The sequence below is a fragment of the Heterocephalus glaber genome, unplaced genomic scaffold (assembly GCF_053883595.1).
Source record: "Heterocephalus glaber isolate CG9 unplaced genomic scaffold, H.glaber_assembly_v1.0 deba00000470, whole genome shotgun sequence".
Classification (NCBI taxonomy): Eukaryota; Metazoa; Chordata; class Mammalia; order Rodentia; family Bathyergidae; genus Heterocephalus; species Heterocephalus glaber.
Window position 1 is genome coordinate 16,636,961 of NW_028258145.1, and position 18,874 is coordinate 16,655,834.

The 18,874-nt window shown below is 38.1% G+C and overlaps 1 pseudogene; it reads left to right on the forward strand.

The window, feature by feature from the left end:
- The first annotated feature begins 2,503 nt into the window (after positions 1–2,503).
- LOC101723915 (cell cycle control protein 50A pseudogene) lies at positions 2,504–3,765 on the forward strand (annotated as a pseudogene).
- Positions 3,766–18,874: the final 15,109 nt, after the last annotated feature.

Genomic DNA, 18,874 nt, shown 5'->3' on the forward strand with positions numbered 1-18,874 from the left:
GAATGTATACATTGGAGATGCAGGCATTTCAAGTAGATTTTTGTAAAACGTGAGGGTTTGGAGGACTTAAATTATACAATTAAAAACAATTGCTAAGGGACAAGTAACACCAAACTTCAAGGAACATATCCTGTTTTATATTCACTATTCTAGTACTTAGAAAACATGGAAAGATATCCAGTATGTTTGATAAAACTTACAAAGCCCTATTACTACAAATCTGAACCAGGAGAGTACAAGAAAGGAAAACTACAGCTCAGTTACATTTATAATCATAGGTGAAATTTTTTTTACATAAAATATCAGCAAATTGAATTCAGTAATATATACATGATCAATTAGAATTATCAGATTAATACAAAGTTACTTCAAGATCAGGGAATTATTATAATTTACCACAATTGCTAAAAGAAAAATCATGTTCATTTTAGTAGATCCTGCAAGAGCATTCACTCAAAACTGAACATTTATTCATGATTTGAAAAGTATTTCAAACTATCTAGAAAACAAGGAATATTATAGCATACACATTCAATGCCCATTCATAATCTTCAGAAAAACTTGAAACTTCTTAGACTCTTATGAATACAAGATATCCTAGAATACAGTAACACCCATGTACATATGAACTACAAAAGATCAATGACGTTACTCATTTCAGTATTATTTGAGGATATGAAAAATGGAAATAGTCTAAATGTACTTCTATTGGGAAATGAGTAAATGAAATTTGATACATATATAGGAGCATTTGAAAAGGAATGAAAAATACATAGATGTACACACAAAGATAGATTACCAAAACACATTTTGAATGAATAAAAATTTGCATTTGATACTGTTCAATAATACACATAAAATATATATATTCTATTAAATATATATTCTAAAACTTATAATAATCATTACTGGTACTAAGGGGTGAACACTAGAACTAGAGGTATTTGTCAAAGATGATTACCATGTTTTTTGTATTTAAAATTCTCATATATTTATAGCATACAACATGTTTTGAGATATGCAAACATTGTGGAATGGCTAACATATACATTTCTTCATACATCTTTTTGCGGTGGGAAAACTTAAAATATACTCTTAGAAATTTTCAAATATGCAACATATTATTGTTATCTTTAGTCATGATGATATACATAGTTTTTGTTTGTTTTTTTTTTGTACCAGGGATCTAACTCCAGACCTTGTGCTTGTGAGGCAGGCAGTGGCATGACCGAGCTAAATCCCCCGCCTGATATACATAGATTTTTAAACTTTCCTCCTAACTGAAATTTTGTGTCCTTTGAGTAAAGGTTCTCCAATCTCCCCGTCTCTCTAATTCTCTCATTTTTATTTTCTTTCTTTTTTTTTTTTTTTTTTTGGTACCGGGGATCGAACTTGGGACTTTGTGCTTTTGAGGCAGGTGGCAGCACCACTGAGCTAAATCCCCAGCCTTTCTCTCATTTTTATAAGGTGAATGTTTTCATATGTTACTTTTGTAATTTAAAGTTAATATTAAGATTCTATTCATGGAATCTACTACATTAACAGGTTAAGTAGAAAATACATGTATTTATCTCAGTAGATGTACAAAAAACATTTGGTAAAGTTTTAATTCCAGTCATTATAAAAACTTCACAAACTATGAATAGAAAAAACATTCTTAACTTGATAAAGAATATCTACCAGAAATACACTTAAGCATCATACTTAATTATAAAGTTTTAGAAGGATTCACACTAAAGTCACAAATAAGATAAGGATGCTTAATGCTATTACTAGTATTCAAGCTGCAATAAAGCGTTAATTGCTAATTTAATAAGAGAAACAAATAATACAGTATAAACATTAGAGTGGAAGAAAAACCTACACAATTTGTACATAACTCAAGTATATTATGACAGATTATTAGAATTAATACAAGTGTTCAGAAGGCGGTGCATTGAAATATCAGCAAACAAAAGTCAAAAGAATTTTTATTCCTCAACAAACATCATTTAAAACATACAGTAGAAAAAAGAATCCATTAATGATAACAAAATCTACAAAACATCTAAAAAAAGCAAATAATATGAAATGAACAAAGCCTATGTGAAGAAAACTGTAAGACTTTACTAATATGTATCAAAGATTTGAAAAGTTTCATCTCCTTATAAAACTTGATGAAAATGTCATTTCTCTTCAAACAATGAATAAAAAAGTCAACATTGAAATATATAGTTTAGAGACTGCAAAAATAGATATATATGACAAATTAGTTTATGATTATGATTAACGTAGTATTTTCATTGAGTGTACATAAGCTATTCAATACATGCTTTGGGGTCTGTTGGTTATCCATTACAGAAAAAAAGCCAGATTCCTATGTCATTATTTAGAAAATAATATACATTATTCTATGTGACTCAAGAGCTAAATATTAGGGTGGCGGCGGCCCCTGCCCGAGTCTCCTCGGAGTCTGGGGTGGGATCCCCGTGTGGGATGCCTGAGCTGGTAGAGCCACGCCCCGGGACCGATGGCGATGAACTGCAACGCCAAGGACGAGGTGGACGGCGGGCCCCGTATGCGCCGGCGGGTGGGGGGGGGGGGCGCGCCGCGAAGACGCGGAGGCCGGACAACACGGCCTTCAAGCAGCAGCGGCTGCCCGCCTGGCAGCCCATCCTCACGGGCGGCAACGTGCTGCCCACGTTCTTCATCGTCGGCTTCATCTTCATCCCCATCGGCATCGGCATCTTCGTCACCTCCAACAACATCCGCGAGATCAAGATTGATTATACCGGAACAGAGCCTTCTAGTCCCTGCAATAAATGTTTGTCCCGGGATGTGACACTGTGCATTTGCACCATTAACTTCACACTGGAAAAGGCATTTGAGGGCAATGTGTTTATGTATTATAGCCTGTCTAATTTCTATCAAAATCATGGTCGTTATGTGAAATCTCGAGATGATAGGTAAATGGAGATTCCAGTGCTTTACTTAATCCCAGTAAGGAATGTGAGCCTTATCAAAGAAATGAAGACCTACCGATTGCTCCTTGCAGAGCTATTGCCAACAGCATGTTTAATGATACATTAGAATTGTATCTGGTTGCTAATGAATCTGATCCTACCCCTAGCCCTATTCATTTGAAAAGGAAAGGTATTGCTTGGTGGACGGACAAACACGTGAAGTTCAGAAATCCTCCTGGAGAAGGAGCCCTGGAAGAACGGTTTAAAGGAACAACAAAGCCAGTAAACTGGCTCAAACCAGTGTACATGGTGGATTCTGAAGAGGATAATAATGGGTTCATAAATGAGGATTGTATTGTTTGAATGCGTACTGCAGCATTGCCTACTTTTCGAAAGTTATATCGTCTTATAGAGCGGAAAGATGATTTACATCCAACATTACCAGCTGGACGGTACTATTTGAATATCACATACAATTACCCTGTACCTTCTTTTGATGGAAGAAAATGGATGATCTTGAGCACTATTTCATGGATGGGAGGAAAAAATCCATTTTGGGGGATTGCTTACATCACTGTTGGATCAATTGCTTTCCTTCTGGGAGTTGTTCTGCTAGTAATTAATCATAAACATAGAAACAGTAGTAACACTGCTGACACCATGGCATTTTGAGGTTGGCTCATAAAACTTTTTTTAAAAAGCAATCTTTGTCCTTTGCTTCTTCCCTATGGATGACTTATACAAATATATGACGGGTATAAAATTTAGCTATATTGATTGATATCAATACTGAAACTGCTAAACTTGCATTTTAATTTTTTTTTTTTTTGGTACCGGGGTTTGAACTTGGTTCCTTGCGCTTGCACAGCAGGCGGCGAAACCACTGAGCTAATCCCCAGCCCACATTTTAATGATTGCTTCTTATTGGGACAGTCCACATGATGTTTAGAGCTTCTTTCATGTGAAATGCATCTACTGCTTAAATGTCGATGCTGTGTTGATAATATATGGACATATGATACTGTGCATATGTGCCTCTTGTATGACAAAAGGGATTGTAGGATGTGTGAGTGTAATCACTTGCTAATCTTTCAGGATTCAGAGTTATGGAAAGATGAAATCTAAAAAAAAACACTTCTTCATTTTCATGTGTCATATGAAAGGCTCTAAGTACCATCTTTGTTTAGGTAGTTTGTGTATTCACTTTGTCCATTCTAGTGTTTGGTCAAGCTCAGCTTTGATTTCAAAGGGCATGCTTATCTGTGAGGTATGGAAAGTAATGCTTATGTCTAAAGAGGGCGGGCATGTCCTGGACAGAAGAATTTAAATTTCTTCCTTTTCCTTGTTAAAACATTTCACTTGGGAACCCCAGCTCACTTGAAATGTTTTTCCATGTGGTCCTTTCCCTTGAAGCTTATGCTTCATAAAGGAGAAAGAATGTAGGTGAGACGGGCAAATGCCCTGGCAGACCTTCATCCTCTGCCTCCTTTATAGACTAGAGGCCAATGCCTAGAGGAGTCTGTTTTCGTTCTTGTGGTATTTAACATTCAGAAACTTCCTTCAGCATTGGAAATACCTCAAGCTGTCCTTTTTTGGCAGGTAAGTGTTTTGATTAAGTACTAACATTATATTTCAAAAAATGTGGAACTTTTATTTGCTGTGTATTTATTCAGTTTTTTTGTATACAGGTCAAATATGGATGTGTATATACATTCTCTTTAGTTAATATACTAGTTGTTTGGTTGGCTTTCCAAGACACATTTTTTTTTTTGGTACCGGGGATTGAACTTGGGACCTTGCATTTGGGAGGCAGGTGGCGGAACCGCTGAGCTAAATCCCAGCCCTGTAGGAAGTATTTTAACATGAAAATTTTCCCTGTTGAAAAAATTATTCAGTAACTAAAAGGTAAGAAATTTCATTGGAATCATTAGGCTATTTATGAATAAGTAGGAAACAATAACTGTACTATTGAGAATCATTCAACCAAAAGAAGAATAAAGTAAATATTATGTATAGGATGGTGATAGAGCTCATCTGTAACATTGATTATATTATATTGATTATATTAATAAAAATGAACAAAATTAGTTTTGCTGTGTTCACATGTCTTGCTAAAATAGCAGTGCCCCAATGTTGGTGCTGATGTTCTTGCTAAAATAACAGTGCCCCAATGTTGGTACTGATGTTTACCATTCAACTTTAAGCCAGAGTCAGTGAGTCTGGGTTTTAATTTCTTCATGCTTAGATTTAATAAAATACCATCATTATTAAATTATTATATATTAATCACTGACAACATAAATCACAAGATACATACATCACTGAGGAAAATCTGTGCTTACTGAGAAGTGGTCAGTGTGTTATCTGAGTTATAGACAGAGTGGCTAAGTTTGGCATTACATCAAGGGGAACATTTGCTAAACAGAGGTATGGATAATGAAAATAATGAAGGCCACACAGGAAATGAAATGGTTGACTAGTGAGGAGAGGCGAAGAGGTTTCTGTTAATGCTCTTCAGCCTGCTGCCTCCTCTTTTCATGGAAACATTGCCTTGGAATTTCTGCATGGCACCTCCTTGTTGTTTAAATTATAAAGTTTTGTTCTTTGCAAACATGGCAATTTTGAGGGGCTGGTGGAAGAAATAAGGAAATGGTGTTGTTGCAAGATTTTTGATCCATAATTGTCTGTTGTAGAGTTTAGGTGATAGAAAAGTTTTTTTAAACCATTTGCTAGGCCATGCATCTTTCAGTAAATATAAAAAATCACATTTCTCCTAATGTCATTTGAAATTTCAAAATAAATACAGTATATTATTTAAAAATAAATGAAAAAGATCTAAATATTATAAAAATCTAGTAAAATACTTTAATGTGTCATCCCCTTTCTCTTCCTGAATGTTTCAGTCCTAAAGCTATTGGGAGGGGCAGAGCATGAGAGGCTTTCATAAGGAGAGGCTGTCTGGCATGGAATATTGGAACTCAGAAGAGCAAGGAATAAGCCTGGCATTAGAAATCAGAGCCCAGATGGGAGGAGAAGGGTGGACGCACAGGTGGTCACCCCAGCATGTGATATCTAGAGCTCCAGTGGAAGAATGGCATCCATGAGTGGGGTTAGTGCAGTGTAGCTTGTGAAAGCCTAAATAGCATCACAGACTTTACTTCTGGGAAAAGCGTGGCATGAAAAGAACGAGGAGAGACCACACGGTCTGCCATGGAATGTCCGAATCTAAGGAAAGTGAGGAGGATGTTCATTCAGGGACCAGTGATTTGTACTGAAAAGATCAATATCTTAAAAGCAAGAGAAGAACCAGAAGGGAGACATATTCTAGAAACAAAGCCAGAAAGAATTTCAACATGGAGCACCACTGAGTGAAACCAAAGGATATGGAGAGGCCAAGATGAGATCCTGACACTGCCAACAAATGTATTCTGGCCACTTGTTATTGTGAGAAATCGCTTCTACTGGTTAATAAAAATCATTATCTAAGATTCAGCACATAAGTTCTGGTCAAACCCTGCCACTAACCAGTTGAGTTGACTTTTACTCCAAGGGACATCAGAAGTTTCCAATAGCATTTAAGAAAGTGAGCAACTGGAAATTTGGAATCTGTTTGGACCTTTGATTCTTCAAAGCTATATATATGGTACCCTAATTGTTTTATTGTTTTATAGCTGAAGAATCTATATGATTTTACATATATATATATATATATATATATTCTAAATCTTCCTCCCTTAAATAGGGCAAGAATAAATGGTGTTTTGTGTGGACATGTGACTGTCGTTTGCTATTTCTGTTAATGTGACACACCTGTGACAACAAAACCAGCACAGAGACCGAGCTTGCTTCTTGCCTTGGTTGTTTAAAAGATTTTTTTTTCTGTTGAGAGATAATTTACATCCAGAGATAAGCACAGATTTGGTTTTTTGCTTTTTTTTTTAAACAGGGTCTCACTATGCAGTTCAGGCTGGTCTTGAACTCACTGTGTAGTCCAGGCTGGCCTCAAACTTGCAGCGATCCTGCCTCAGCCTCCCAAGTGCTGGGATTAGAGGCGTGTGCCACCTCTCTTGGCTAGTGCACAGATCTTAAGTGAATAGTTTTTATCGGTTTTACAAAGGCATACACTCAAATAACCCATACCCCTGTCAAGATAGAGAACAAGGATCAGCAAACGATAGACCAAGTCAAATTTGGGCCACTGCCTAATTTGCTACAGCCTGTGAACAATTGTTTCTACATTTCTAAATGCTTTTTAAAGCCAGAGGCCAAGTTTTTGTAACCCATGAAAATCATATAAAATTCCAATTTCAGTGTCTGTAAATAAAATTTAATTTTTTAAAAGTTTATTGGTACATTTTAGGTATACAATACAGTTACATTCATCATTGGGATCTTGTAGCTTTACATGATGTATCTTGGTTCTTATTTTTTCCCCAATCCCCTGCCCTCCCTTTACCCCCTCCACCCTTCCCTATTTACAAAGACTTTGTTTCCATTTTTTTCCTTTCCTCATATTTTTTCTTTTCCCTTCTTTTCTTTCCCCTACCGCTCTTCCCACTTCCCCTACTCCTTTAGACCTTTGCTTCTTATTTCACAATATCAATTATACATTTTGATCCTATTTACACTTTTAGTTTTTCACACCAGAGAATCTATTTGATATTTACACATGTGTGTCTTATTTATTTCATTTCAGAGTATGGCCTCAATGTGCATCCACTTAGCTATAAATGTCTCTAGATTCTTGTTCTTTATGGCTGAATAGTACTCCATTTTATAGAAAAACCACATCTTTATTCAATCTCCAGTTGATGGGCATTTGGGCTGTTTCCAAGTTTTAGCTATTAGAAATTGTGCCGCTATAAACACAGGTAAGCATATATCACTGTGGTATGATTCTTTTAATTTTTTTTTTTTTTGGTACCAGGGATCGAACTCAGGACCTTGTGCTTTCAAGGCAGGCGCTGGAACCACTGAGCTAAATCCCTGGCCCTCTTTTAATTCTTTTGGGAAGATACCCAGCAGAGGAATAACCTGCTGGGTATCAAATGGGACCTCTAATCCTAGTTCTTTGAGGTATCTCCATATTGATTTCCACAGTGGTTGCACCAGTCCGCACTCCCACCAATAATGAAGAAGGGTTCCTTTCTCCCCACAACCCCGCCAGCATTTGTTATTGATTGATTTCTTGATAGTAGCCATTCTTACTGGGGTGGAGGGGAATCTCAGCATTGTTTTCATCTGCATTAAATAAAATTTTATTAGAACACAGCCATTCGTTTATGTTTCATCCATGGCTGATTTCATGCTACCATGGTGAAGTTGCATAGGTGCAACAGGGAGTGTATGACCCTCAAAGCCTAAAATATTCACTCTGTAGCTCCTTGCTGAAATGATTTTTGCCAAATCCTGGTACACAACATTTCCATCACCACTGAATATGCTTGTTTGCTTTTTTCCTAGTCAAGACCCCTCCCCAGAGTAACCTTTGTTTCAATTTCATTTCTTTACTTTTCTTTTCTTTTTCTTTTTCTTTTTTTTTTTTTTTTTTGGTACCGGAGATCAAACTCAGGACATTGGGCTTGCCAGGCAGGCGGCAGAACCACTGAGCTAAATCCCCGGCCCCCTTTGTTTCAGTTTCTGCCATCGTAAATTAGCTTTGCTTGTTCTTGAATGAATTTATTGGTTGGTTGGTTTGCTTGTTTGTTTTTGCAGTTCTGGGGATGGAACCTAGGGCCTCACACATGCTAGGCACATTCTCTACCACAAAGCTACATCCCTAGCCCTAAATTAATTTAAATGAAATAAGACAGTATCCACTGCTTCATGTCTAGATTTCTTTGCTCAGCATGTTTTTGAGAGTCATACATGTGATTACATCTATAAGAAGTTCGTTCTCTTTCACTACTGGGTAAGATTCTACTGTCTGACTAGGCCATAGTTTGTATGTTTGTGCTCTTTTCCTTTGTACTTGGACTGTTTTAGTTTGTGGCTTTAATGAATGTTTTAAGTCCACTAAATTACCAGTATTTGGCTTTTTTGCCTGCTCTATCCTTATATTTTACAAGATTTTTACTCTTTCTGCATTTCCTGAAAAACCAGATTTCTATCACTTCAGCCTAATGAATTTTTAAAATAGATTAACAATTTGTTCAGTTGTTTAATAGAAGGAGAATCAATGTAAGTAATAATATGCCAGGCATGGCTGTTCACACACTTGTAATCCCAGCTACCCTGGGAGGCTGAGACAGGAGGATCACACATTCAAGGTCAGCCTGGGTAACTTAGCAAGACCCTGTCAAAAATTTAAAAATAGAAAGGGCCAAGGATATAGTTCAGCACTCCTTAGGTTCAATCCTTGGTCCATAAAAGAAAGGAATAATATGCTACTTGCTAAGTGTGCATTTCTGCCTATTGATAATACTAAGCCAAAAATTTGACAGTTCATATTTCTCTGTGTGATTTGATTAACAACAAAAAGTACAGAATGTGAAGATAATATAAGAACAGCTCAACAATACTGGGGGGTTGGTTAGTATCTAATACAGAGAACTTTAGAGGAAAAGGACAAAATGCCACTTACCAGCAATGATTGTACCTATTTTAATATGGTTGTAACTGAGGATATTATTAGTTTTTGTCTTATTTGCTTTGGTTTAGAAAATGCATCAAAGTCATTAAATTGACTTTGAGGAACATAGACAATTCATGCATAATTATATGAAAAATACCTTTTTTTTCAGTGCAGGGGATCAAACTTGGGGTTTCACATGTGCTAGCCAAGTGCTCTACCACTGAGCTACATGCCCAGGCCTGAAAAATACTTTTGATAAGCAATGTAACATTATGAAATATTAAAAATTAAATGTCAATGCTGATTTGCATTTAACTTAGTGGAGCAAGAGAGGAAAACACTCAATTAGGAAGGGTTATACTGTTAGCAAAGCTCTTAAATACAGAGTCTACCAGAAAAATGTATACATACTTCAGCAGTTCACCACACTAATAAATGTCTGGAAGCTCATGACCGCCACTCTGAGCACCCTTGTAATTGTAGAGGCCAAAGGTAACTTGTATTAGTCTCATGATGTCTCAATAAATTTAGTATTAAAATATTTATACAAGTTTTTTTGTCCCCAATGTATACATTTTTTTGGTGGACTCTTTATCCAGTATATTCTTCCTTTGTTCTCACCAGAGGCTCTATAATGTTGTGAAAGGATCTAGTATGAAGAAAATGTTAGTCACTGATTTAAGACTTTACTTTGGAAAGAACTAATGAACAGGATAATTAGAACATTAGATTTCATCTTTCAAATCTGTGGTCTTAATTTTTTTCTTTTCATAGAAAAAGTTTAATCATTTTTTTATAAATATATCTAAACCAGTCATTTTTGTAGCTTTCAGGTAAAGTTCAGCATCTCTTTTATACAAATGAACTTCTTTTAGTAGATCTTGTAGTTAAGATCTGCTGGAGATAAATTCTTTGAATTTTTGTCTGTTTAAAAAGTCTTATTTTTATTTTCACTTTTGAGGAACATTTTGTTAGATATAAAATTTTAGATTGACAGAAGGTTTTTTCCTTTCACCTATAGAGAAGCCAATGGATTATTCTTGATGAGAAGTCAGACATTACTCTAACAATGTTGCCCCGTATATAATATGTCTTTTTTAAAACACAAATTGGCTTTGAAGATTTTTTAAATCTTTCTCTTTTAGCAACTTGATTCTGATATGCTTAGAGGTGATTTTCTTTGTACTTTATCTATTGTAGAGCTTCTTAGACCTGTGGGCTAGTGATTGTATTAATTTTAGAAAGCATTTCAGCCATTATTTCTTCAAATGTTTTCTGTCCTACTCTTTTTCTCTTCTCTTATGAGACTGCATTCATGCATATATTCTCTTCTCCTGTGAAACTGTTCAGTATTATTCTATATACCTGAAATTCTCCTCGCCTCCTTCTCACCCCCTTTATGTTTTACTTTAGATAATTTCTAAGACTTGTATTCAAGCTCATTGGTATCTGTTTAACCTGGCTTTAAAATAATTCTTCATCTCTTATATCACATCTTTCATTTCTAGCATTTCTCTTGGCTATTTGAGAAAGTTTTCACATCTCCAAGAAAATTCTCAGATAGAAAGGTGGTTTTCAACCATGTTGAGGAATCTGGACTTTATGTTGAAGGTAAAGGGTAGCCCTTGAAAGGAAGTAAGCAACTTTAAGAAAATCTGCATTTTGAAAAATCCTTATGATCATCCACATCAGGAACTGTAAATCGGAGGAGGTTATAGCAGCAGGGCGATGTAGAGAGGGAAGACTACGTTAGCTTCTTATAGCTGGCAGTGGGGGTGAAGAGAAATGGAAGGGTATGGAAAATGATGAGGAACAATCGTCACAATTTTCTGGCTTGAGCTATTTGTTGGATAGTGACATTATCCACAAGGTAGGAGAATAGTGGATGGTGAATTAGTGCAGATGTGAGTTGGCCCAAGGACACGTACAGCCTAATGTTAAATTTCCAACTGGCATAGAGGAGTCATTTAACATTTAAAACATTTACTATAGGATGGGCCCTATTTTTAGGCATGGAGAATATCATAACAAATAAAAAGGGGAAAATTCTTGCCCTCCTGGAGTTTATATCCTAGTAAGGAGATGGGAAAAATTAAATTAGTATATTATAGAGAATATCAGAAAATGATAAGTGCTATGAAGAAGAATAAAGCTAGAAACAGAGAAGGTGACACTTGGCGAGGACCCGAGGATGTGAGAGACTGAGATACTGTGGCTTGGATATAGCTTGAATGTGCCCCCCAAAAGTTCAAGGGTTGGAAGTGTGGTTCCCAATATAATAGTATTGAGAGTTGGGAAATCTTTAAGCAAAAGGGCCTCATGGGAGGTCGTGGGAGCACCATCCTCAGACGGACTGAGGTAGATCTTGCAGAACCGGGTGAGTTCTTATAAGAGCAGCTTGTTCCAAAGTAAGGCCACCCTGTGCCTTGGCCTCTTGTGCATGCAGCTGGTTCCCTTTCTGCTCCTCAGCTGTGTTGTGACATAGCCCAGGGCCCTCACCAGGACACTTCTGCATGCTGTTTGGTTCCTCCAGCTAATAGAATTGTGAGCCAAATAAATTTCTTTACTTTAGTTCAAGCCCCAGGCATTATTTTTTTTTATTAGTACATGTTTGCAGTACATAACGATCACTTTTATTGTGAGGAGTTAGTTCATGTACATAACACATCTTAATTTTTTTCACCCCCTACACCACCCCCAGCCCTCCTTGCTCCTTCCAACTCTTGGTCCTCTTCTCATTTGCAAACGCTCTACTTCTACTCCCCCTCCCCATTATGTTATAGTAACACGAAATGGACTAAGACACAGCTATGTGGGTAATTGGAAAAGAACATTCACAGAGGGATCAGCCAATGCCCAAGGCAAGGGTGTGTGTACCTGGTTCATCCCACAGAGGCCAGGGTTGCTACAGGAGACTGAGCAATGGGGAGTTGAAGCCAAGCAGCCTACAGAATGCCCAAGTCAGTCCCTGTAAGCACTGTGTGAACTTGGGACTAAAATCTGAGTTGTGTGGGAAGCCCCTGAAATACTTTCAGATGAGAAAAGACATGTTCTGTGGGAGAATTTTATATCCCGTACGTTTGACAGGAATCCTCCTTGTGCAAGAAGAGAAACTGAAAGTCCCTCTGGAGCCAACGTATCTGGGTGAGAGATAGTGGTAACAATGGAGGTGGTGAGATACAGTCAGGTTACAGATGTTTCAGGGTGTTTGTTTGTTTTTGAGACTAAGTTGCTGAGGCTGGTCTCGAACTCCTAGGGTCAGGCAATCACCCTGCCTCAGCCTCCCAAGTAGCTGGGTCTACAGTTGCATGCTACCATGCCCAGCTTTGTAGATGCCTTTTGGATGATAGATTGGATGTGAGGTGTGTGACATAATGAGTCCTTACAAAACCCAGACCAACACACCACCCCTTTTTCACACAGAGGCCTTACTCACAGATGCTCTTTGTGAGTGGCTTTCCCTAAGTTGCTGGGCTCACTTCTGTGGCTCACCACAAAGCTAATTGCTATGAACATACGAGCTCAATGGTACCCGTTATGGTACTTGCAACATTACCACAAAATACTTTATTCAAGTTTTTTCTCCACATAACATGACCTCTAGTTGTGTGCTTTCTGTTTTGCTCTTGTGTGCTGCATAATATTTTGTTGTAGTTTGGCTTTTATTGTGTTTTTATTCTTTGGTGTTTTTTTTCTATAGCAATGTAGCTTTCTGTACTTGCTTGTAAAGTCTTTTAATTACCCCTCTTGTTAAATGAATATTAGTTTATAGTGACTTGTGATCTTTCCTCTTCTCTTCTCCTCTCCTCTCCTCTCCTCTCCTCTCTTCTCTTCTCTTCTTTTAAGAGACAGCCTCTTGGTATGTTGCCCAGACTGGCCCTGAACTCTTGTGCTCAAGTGATCCTCCTATCTCAGCCTTCCAAGTAGCTGGGATTACAGGTACATTGTACTGCACCTACCTTCTACATAGTATCTTGAAATACTAATTTAACACTTTTATTCTTTCTGAAATTTCCTTTTCTCCTTCCTCTATTAAAGCCCACCCACCTAACACACAAACATACACACCTCACAGGAACTCTCTCTGTGAGAGGATTCTACATCCCTATACTTTTGAACTCGGAAATACTAAGATATGTTGACCATTGCATTGAGGTAGAAGCTTTAAGAACTAGCCCATGTATTCTCTACATTTCCTTTCCTTCTGCCACAATGACTGACAATATTCCAAAGAATAACGGGACAAAGGCACAGTCTACTCTTCAATAAATATAAAGCATCCAGAGAAATAATTGTTGCTACTACAAACAGTCATGGCTTGGGTGTCATTTATTACTCCAGCACAATCTAGCCCCACCTGACTGACACTTCACTGATACTTCACCTAAGGACACAGCACTGATAATCCAAGTTGCTGTGACCCTAGGGCTCAAACCTAGGCAGTTTGGCTGCGCTGATGGCACTCTTAGCACTGCCTCTTTAAACAAACAAGTTGCAAGTGAGATGTGCACAGTAGACAACTTTCTTTTCAATCATTCAACCTCATTTCTGCTACAAATCTCTACTCCATAAAGTTGCTATAAAATTCAGTACAAAGAGGGCCAGGGATTTAGCTCAGTGGTTCCAGCACCTGCCTCACAAGCGCAAGGTCCCAAGTTTGATCCCCAGTACAAAAAAAAAAAAAAAATTCAGTACAAAGTTGGATCTATGACACTGACAGTGTCCCTGGGTAACTCTTGGGGATTGTTCTAGGACCCCCATGGATACCAAAATCTGCATGTGCTCAAGTCCTTTATGTAACATGGCATTGTATTTGTATATAAGGTATATACATCCTCCAGTATCCTCCAGTATAGTTTAAATCATCTCTAGAGTACTTACAATACTTAAAATAATGTAAATGCCATGTCAATAGTTGTTATGATGAAAAAGTCTGTATACATTCAATACATAATTTTAAAAAAACATAATTTTAAAAAATATTTTCAATACACAGTTGATTGAATTTATGGATACAAAACCCATGGATGTGGAGTGCTAGCTCTAGTTATAAGTTAGTAGATGTAAATTTATAGATTGCTCTTCCTGATACATCTTATTTTCCTGTTTATATGCCTCCAGTGACTTTCCATTGTATATAGAATAAAATCCAAATCCTTCCCACAGTGCATGTGACCTTTCATACTGACTCTGCCACTACTCTGGTCTCTTCTACCCTTTCATTCCATCTACACAGGCTTTCAGCCACTCCCTAGTTGCACTCGGCTGACTCCCACCTGATGCTATGCACTTGCAGTCCAGTCCAGAACTCGGAACTTGCAACTCATTTCTCCCAGGTCTTCCCAAGGCTGGCCTTCCTTTCTCCTGCGGGTCTCAACTCAGAAGTCACTTCTTAGTGCTGGGGGTGTAGTTCAAGGGAGAGTGCCTGCCTGGGCACAGGTTAATGTCTAGCAGAGAGAGAGAGAGAGAGAGAGAAGGAGAAGAAGGAGGAGGAGGAGGAGGAGAAGGAGGAGGAGGAAGAGGAGGAGAGAAAGAAATTTTACCTCTTTACTCTTGGATGAGCCAATCTAAAGCAGCTCTCTCAGCATGAACCGACAAAACACAATATTTTATTTCTGAAACTTATCACTACCTGAAATTATTTTGTTGATTTGCTAGCTGTTTTTTAAATCCAGCTCCAACCCCCATCACACACCAGGGAGAGAAGAAATACGTGTGACTTGTTAACTGCAGAAAAGCTGGCTGAAAACCTTGGAGAAGAGCCTAGCACATACTAAATGCTCCACTGTGGAAATACAATTACATTTAAAAGCGTCTTGATACATATTGTCAAAATACTTTCCAGGGCTGGGGATGTAGCTCAGTGGCACCGTGCCTGCCTGGTAAGTGCAAGGTCCTGAGTTCAATCCCTGGTACCAAAACAAAACAAACAAACAAACAAAAAAGCTCTCCAAAAATGGGAAAAGTAACATTCCCTCCCCACACTCTTGTGAGTACTGGTAAGATCTACAGGATCTGTTTTGTTTATCTGCTTATTGCTTATTAGAGAATAAACAAAACAGAACCTGTAGATCTTATCCATTGATCCTTTAGGAAGTCAGTGCTTGTCCTGCTGATTTATAAGCCTTCTTTATAATGATAGGGAGCAGTTGGGTTTTTTTTTTTTTTTGGTACCAGGGATCAAACTCAGGTCCTTGCGCTTGTGCAGCAGGTGACGAAATCACTGAGCTAAATCCCCAGCCTGATAGGTAGCGTTTTTAAGACCAGTAGTCTACTGGGAACTTGAGACCTATTTTAAAACATCTCACTGGAAGCCCCAGATACATGCATGCTCAGAAAGATGGTTTTGTTTTTATTGGAAGGAGTTAATTATTACTTATAAATTTTTATTTAATAAGCCACATTGAGGGGATAATTGCAGGGTTGGGTAAATTAAAAACTTTTCATGGTATGGTAAAATACCCTGCTAAGAACAGAGACAAAAATCTACCACACTGAGTCTGGTGGGTAATAGATCAGGCTTCAAAATGACATTCAAGGTAAATTCCAACAAAAATTGCAAATCCATATGAGGCCACTATCCAATGAAGTTACAGTTAATAACTCTAAGGTAAACTCTGTACAGTATTTACAGTACTTCTACTTAATGTTTACTAATTCATTTAAGTAGTGCTTAGTATGTAAGACCCAGGTGAGACTTAGCACAAGTAACGCCATCTTGTTACAGGCCCTCCAACTTGTCCCTGTGGGTTTCGGGTTCACTAAAGGACACAGAGTTCCCGGAATGTACTTGTTTATCTGTTAAGACATCATGGAATGTACCATTGTTTCTGTGTAAAGAACATCCTGTTAGATAAGTAAAGAACATCTGCAAACTCCCCTAACTGTCCCCTAACCGCAAAAATTCCATTTCTGTAGTTCTGCTTGCTAAGCTCCCCTGCAGCCCCTATAAAACCTTCCAACCCCCTGAGCTCGGGGCCTCTCTAAGCTTGTTTGCTTGGAGGGTGCCGTCTGGCCAGACTACTAAAGGTCTGTTTTTTTACTATCTCAATCTGTCCGATGTGTTTCCTCCTGGGTGATCCTCACTGCAGTCAGCTCCTCGGAGCATTTGGTAAGGCCCTCGGTCTTACAAGTAACTGAACAGTGAGCTGTTTTCATGAAAGGTTGATTTGCTGCTACATTTTTTTCTTTTTTTTTTGAGACAGGGTTTCACTGTGTAGTTTAGATTGGCCTTGAACTCACTGTGTAGTCCAGGCTGGCCTTGAAATTGCAGTGATCCCCCTGCCTCAGCCTCCCAAGTGCTGGTGTTATAGGCATAGGACACCACGCCTGGCTTTGCTGCTACTTTCTATCTTCTTTCTATCCCTTGCAGGTTTGCCCCTTTCCAGGCTCTGTGCCACCAGAGGCTTGCTCCTTCTTTGCTGGGTCTTGGAGTAGCTGTGGTCCTCTACTGGAAGTTGCAGTTCCTTCTGGGAAATCCTAGAAGCTCCTCCATGCTCTGGTAAGCCCTCTTTCCTCTCGCCCCTCTAGGAAGGGTGCGGTGATGGCTCCACATTATTCCTGGAGGTGGATATTGTACCACAGCTGTGGTTCTCCTTGTCCTGCCTTCACTTTGTAAATGGTCACTTTGTTCCCCTCCTCAGTGAACTCACTTGGATAAGATCTGTTACCACCAGAATCCTAACTGATAAAGTGATGTTCCTTCTTAAAAGGAAGGAAAAAAGGACAGAAGGAAAAAAGGAAGTCAGTATTGTAAGAATGCACTCTCCAGTCATAATTAGAAAAGGAAAGAAACAAGAAAGAGAAAGAAAGAAAGGGAGAAAAATGCATTTACTGGGATACAGATTCTGTTGCTATAAAAGAAACCAAAGAGCCAGGGGATTTAGCTCAGTGGTTCCACTGCCTGCCTCGCAAGTGTAAGGACCCAAGTTCAATCCCCAGTACCAAAAAAAAAAAAAAAAAGAAACCAAAGAGTTTATTTTGAACAAAAGAAGAGTTTATTTTTCAATAAACTCAAGAATCATGTTAGGAAGGCCCACCTCTTCTCTTCAACATGTAGCTTCCAGGGCTGGGGATGTAGCTCAGTGGTTTTGCTGCCTGCCTTGCAAGCACAAGGACCAGAGTTCAATCACTGGTGCCAAAAAGAAAAAAAATGTAGCTTCCAAAATGGTACTTTTAGTCCCTACCCTCACACCCTTACTTACAATACTGCCAATTGGTGAATCATAAAATATCCCAAGAGGAGCTGGGCATGGTGACTGTAATCCCAGCACTCTGGAGACTGAAGCATGTTTGAGGCCAGCCTGAACTACACAGGGAGACCCTATTAAAAAAAGAAAAGTATCCAAAGAGGAAACCTCTTAACAATCAACCTTACAAACCAAGTAATGACAAACCCTATGACACATTCCTCTACCTTTCTTGCACGACTCCCTATTACATTGTGTCTATCTTTGTCGCATGTGTTAGCAGAGACACCTAGTTGTCTTGGCATAGCTATTCTCCTTTCCTTTTGGTAGTGAATGCTCAAGGTTTCCCTCCAGCCCTCTGTACTGCCTTGTAACTAGAAGGGCCACATGGCTCAGTGTTGGTGAAGGGGATGTAAGCAGAACCAGCACGTGCACCTCTAGCTCTTGCCTTGAAAGGGAAGATATGATTTCACTTCCTCATCTTCTCCTGCACCTGGAAGGTTAGAGGGTGACCCAGTGTCCCAGCTCATGCTGGCTCCTGACAGGACTTGCTGGTCACCCTAAGTCAGGGTGTGAGGGTATGGACTAAAGGTACCATTTGGGAAGCTGCATGTTGAAGAGAAGAGGTAGGCCTTCCTAACATGATTCTTAAATAATTTTTTTTAAAACTCTTATTTTCTTCAAAATAAATTCTTAATTTGGTTTCTTTTATAGGAACAGAATCTGTATCCCAGTATTTTCTTTCTTTCTTCTTTGTGTCTTTCCTTTTCTAATTATAACTAAAGAGCTCTTTCTTACATTAGAACATGATAAAGATTTTTGTTGAATTTACTTATTTGTATTATATTTTTAGTACATGACCCATAGGTTTACCATATGTTCTAGCCATGCTGCATCTAATTATATACTCAAAAGAATTAAAAACCAGTACTCAAAAACTTACACACAAATATTCATAGCAGCATTATCCACAACAGCCAAAAGGTAAAAACAATCCAAATGTCCATTGACTAATAAATGAATAAACAAAAATATGGTTTATCCATATAATGGAATACTAGGACATTAAAAGTAATGAAACACTGATAAATTCCACAACATAATTGGACCTTGAAAATATTATGTCAAACCAGACACAAAAAGCTGCATATTATATGATTCTATTTCTA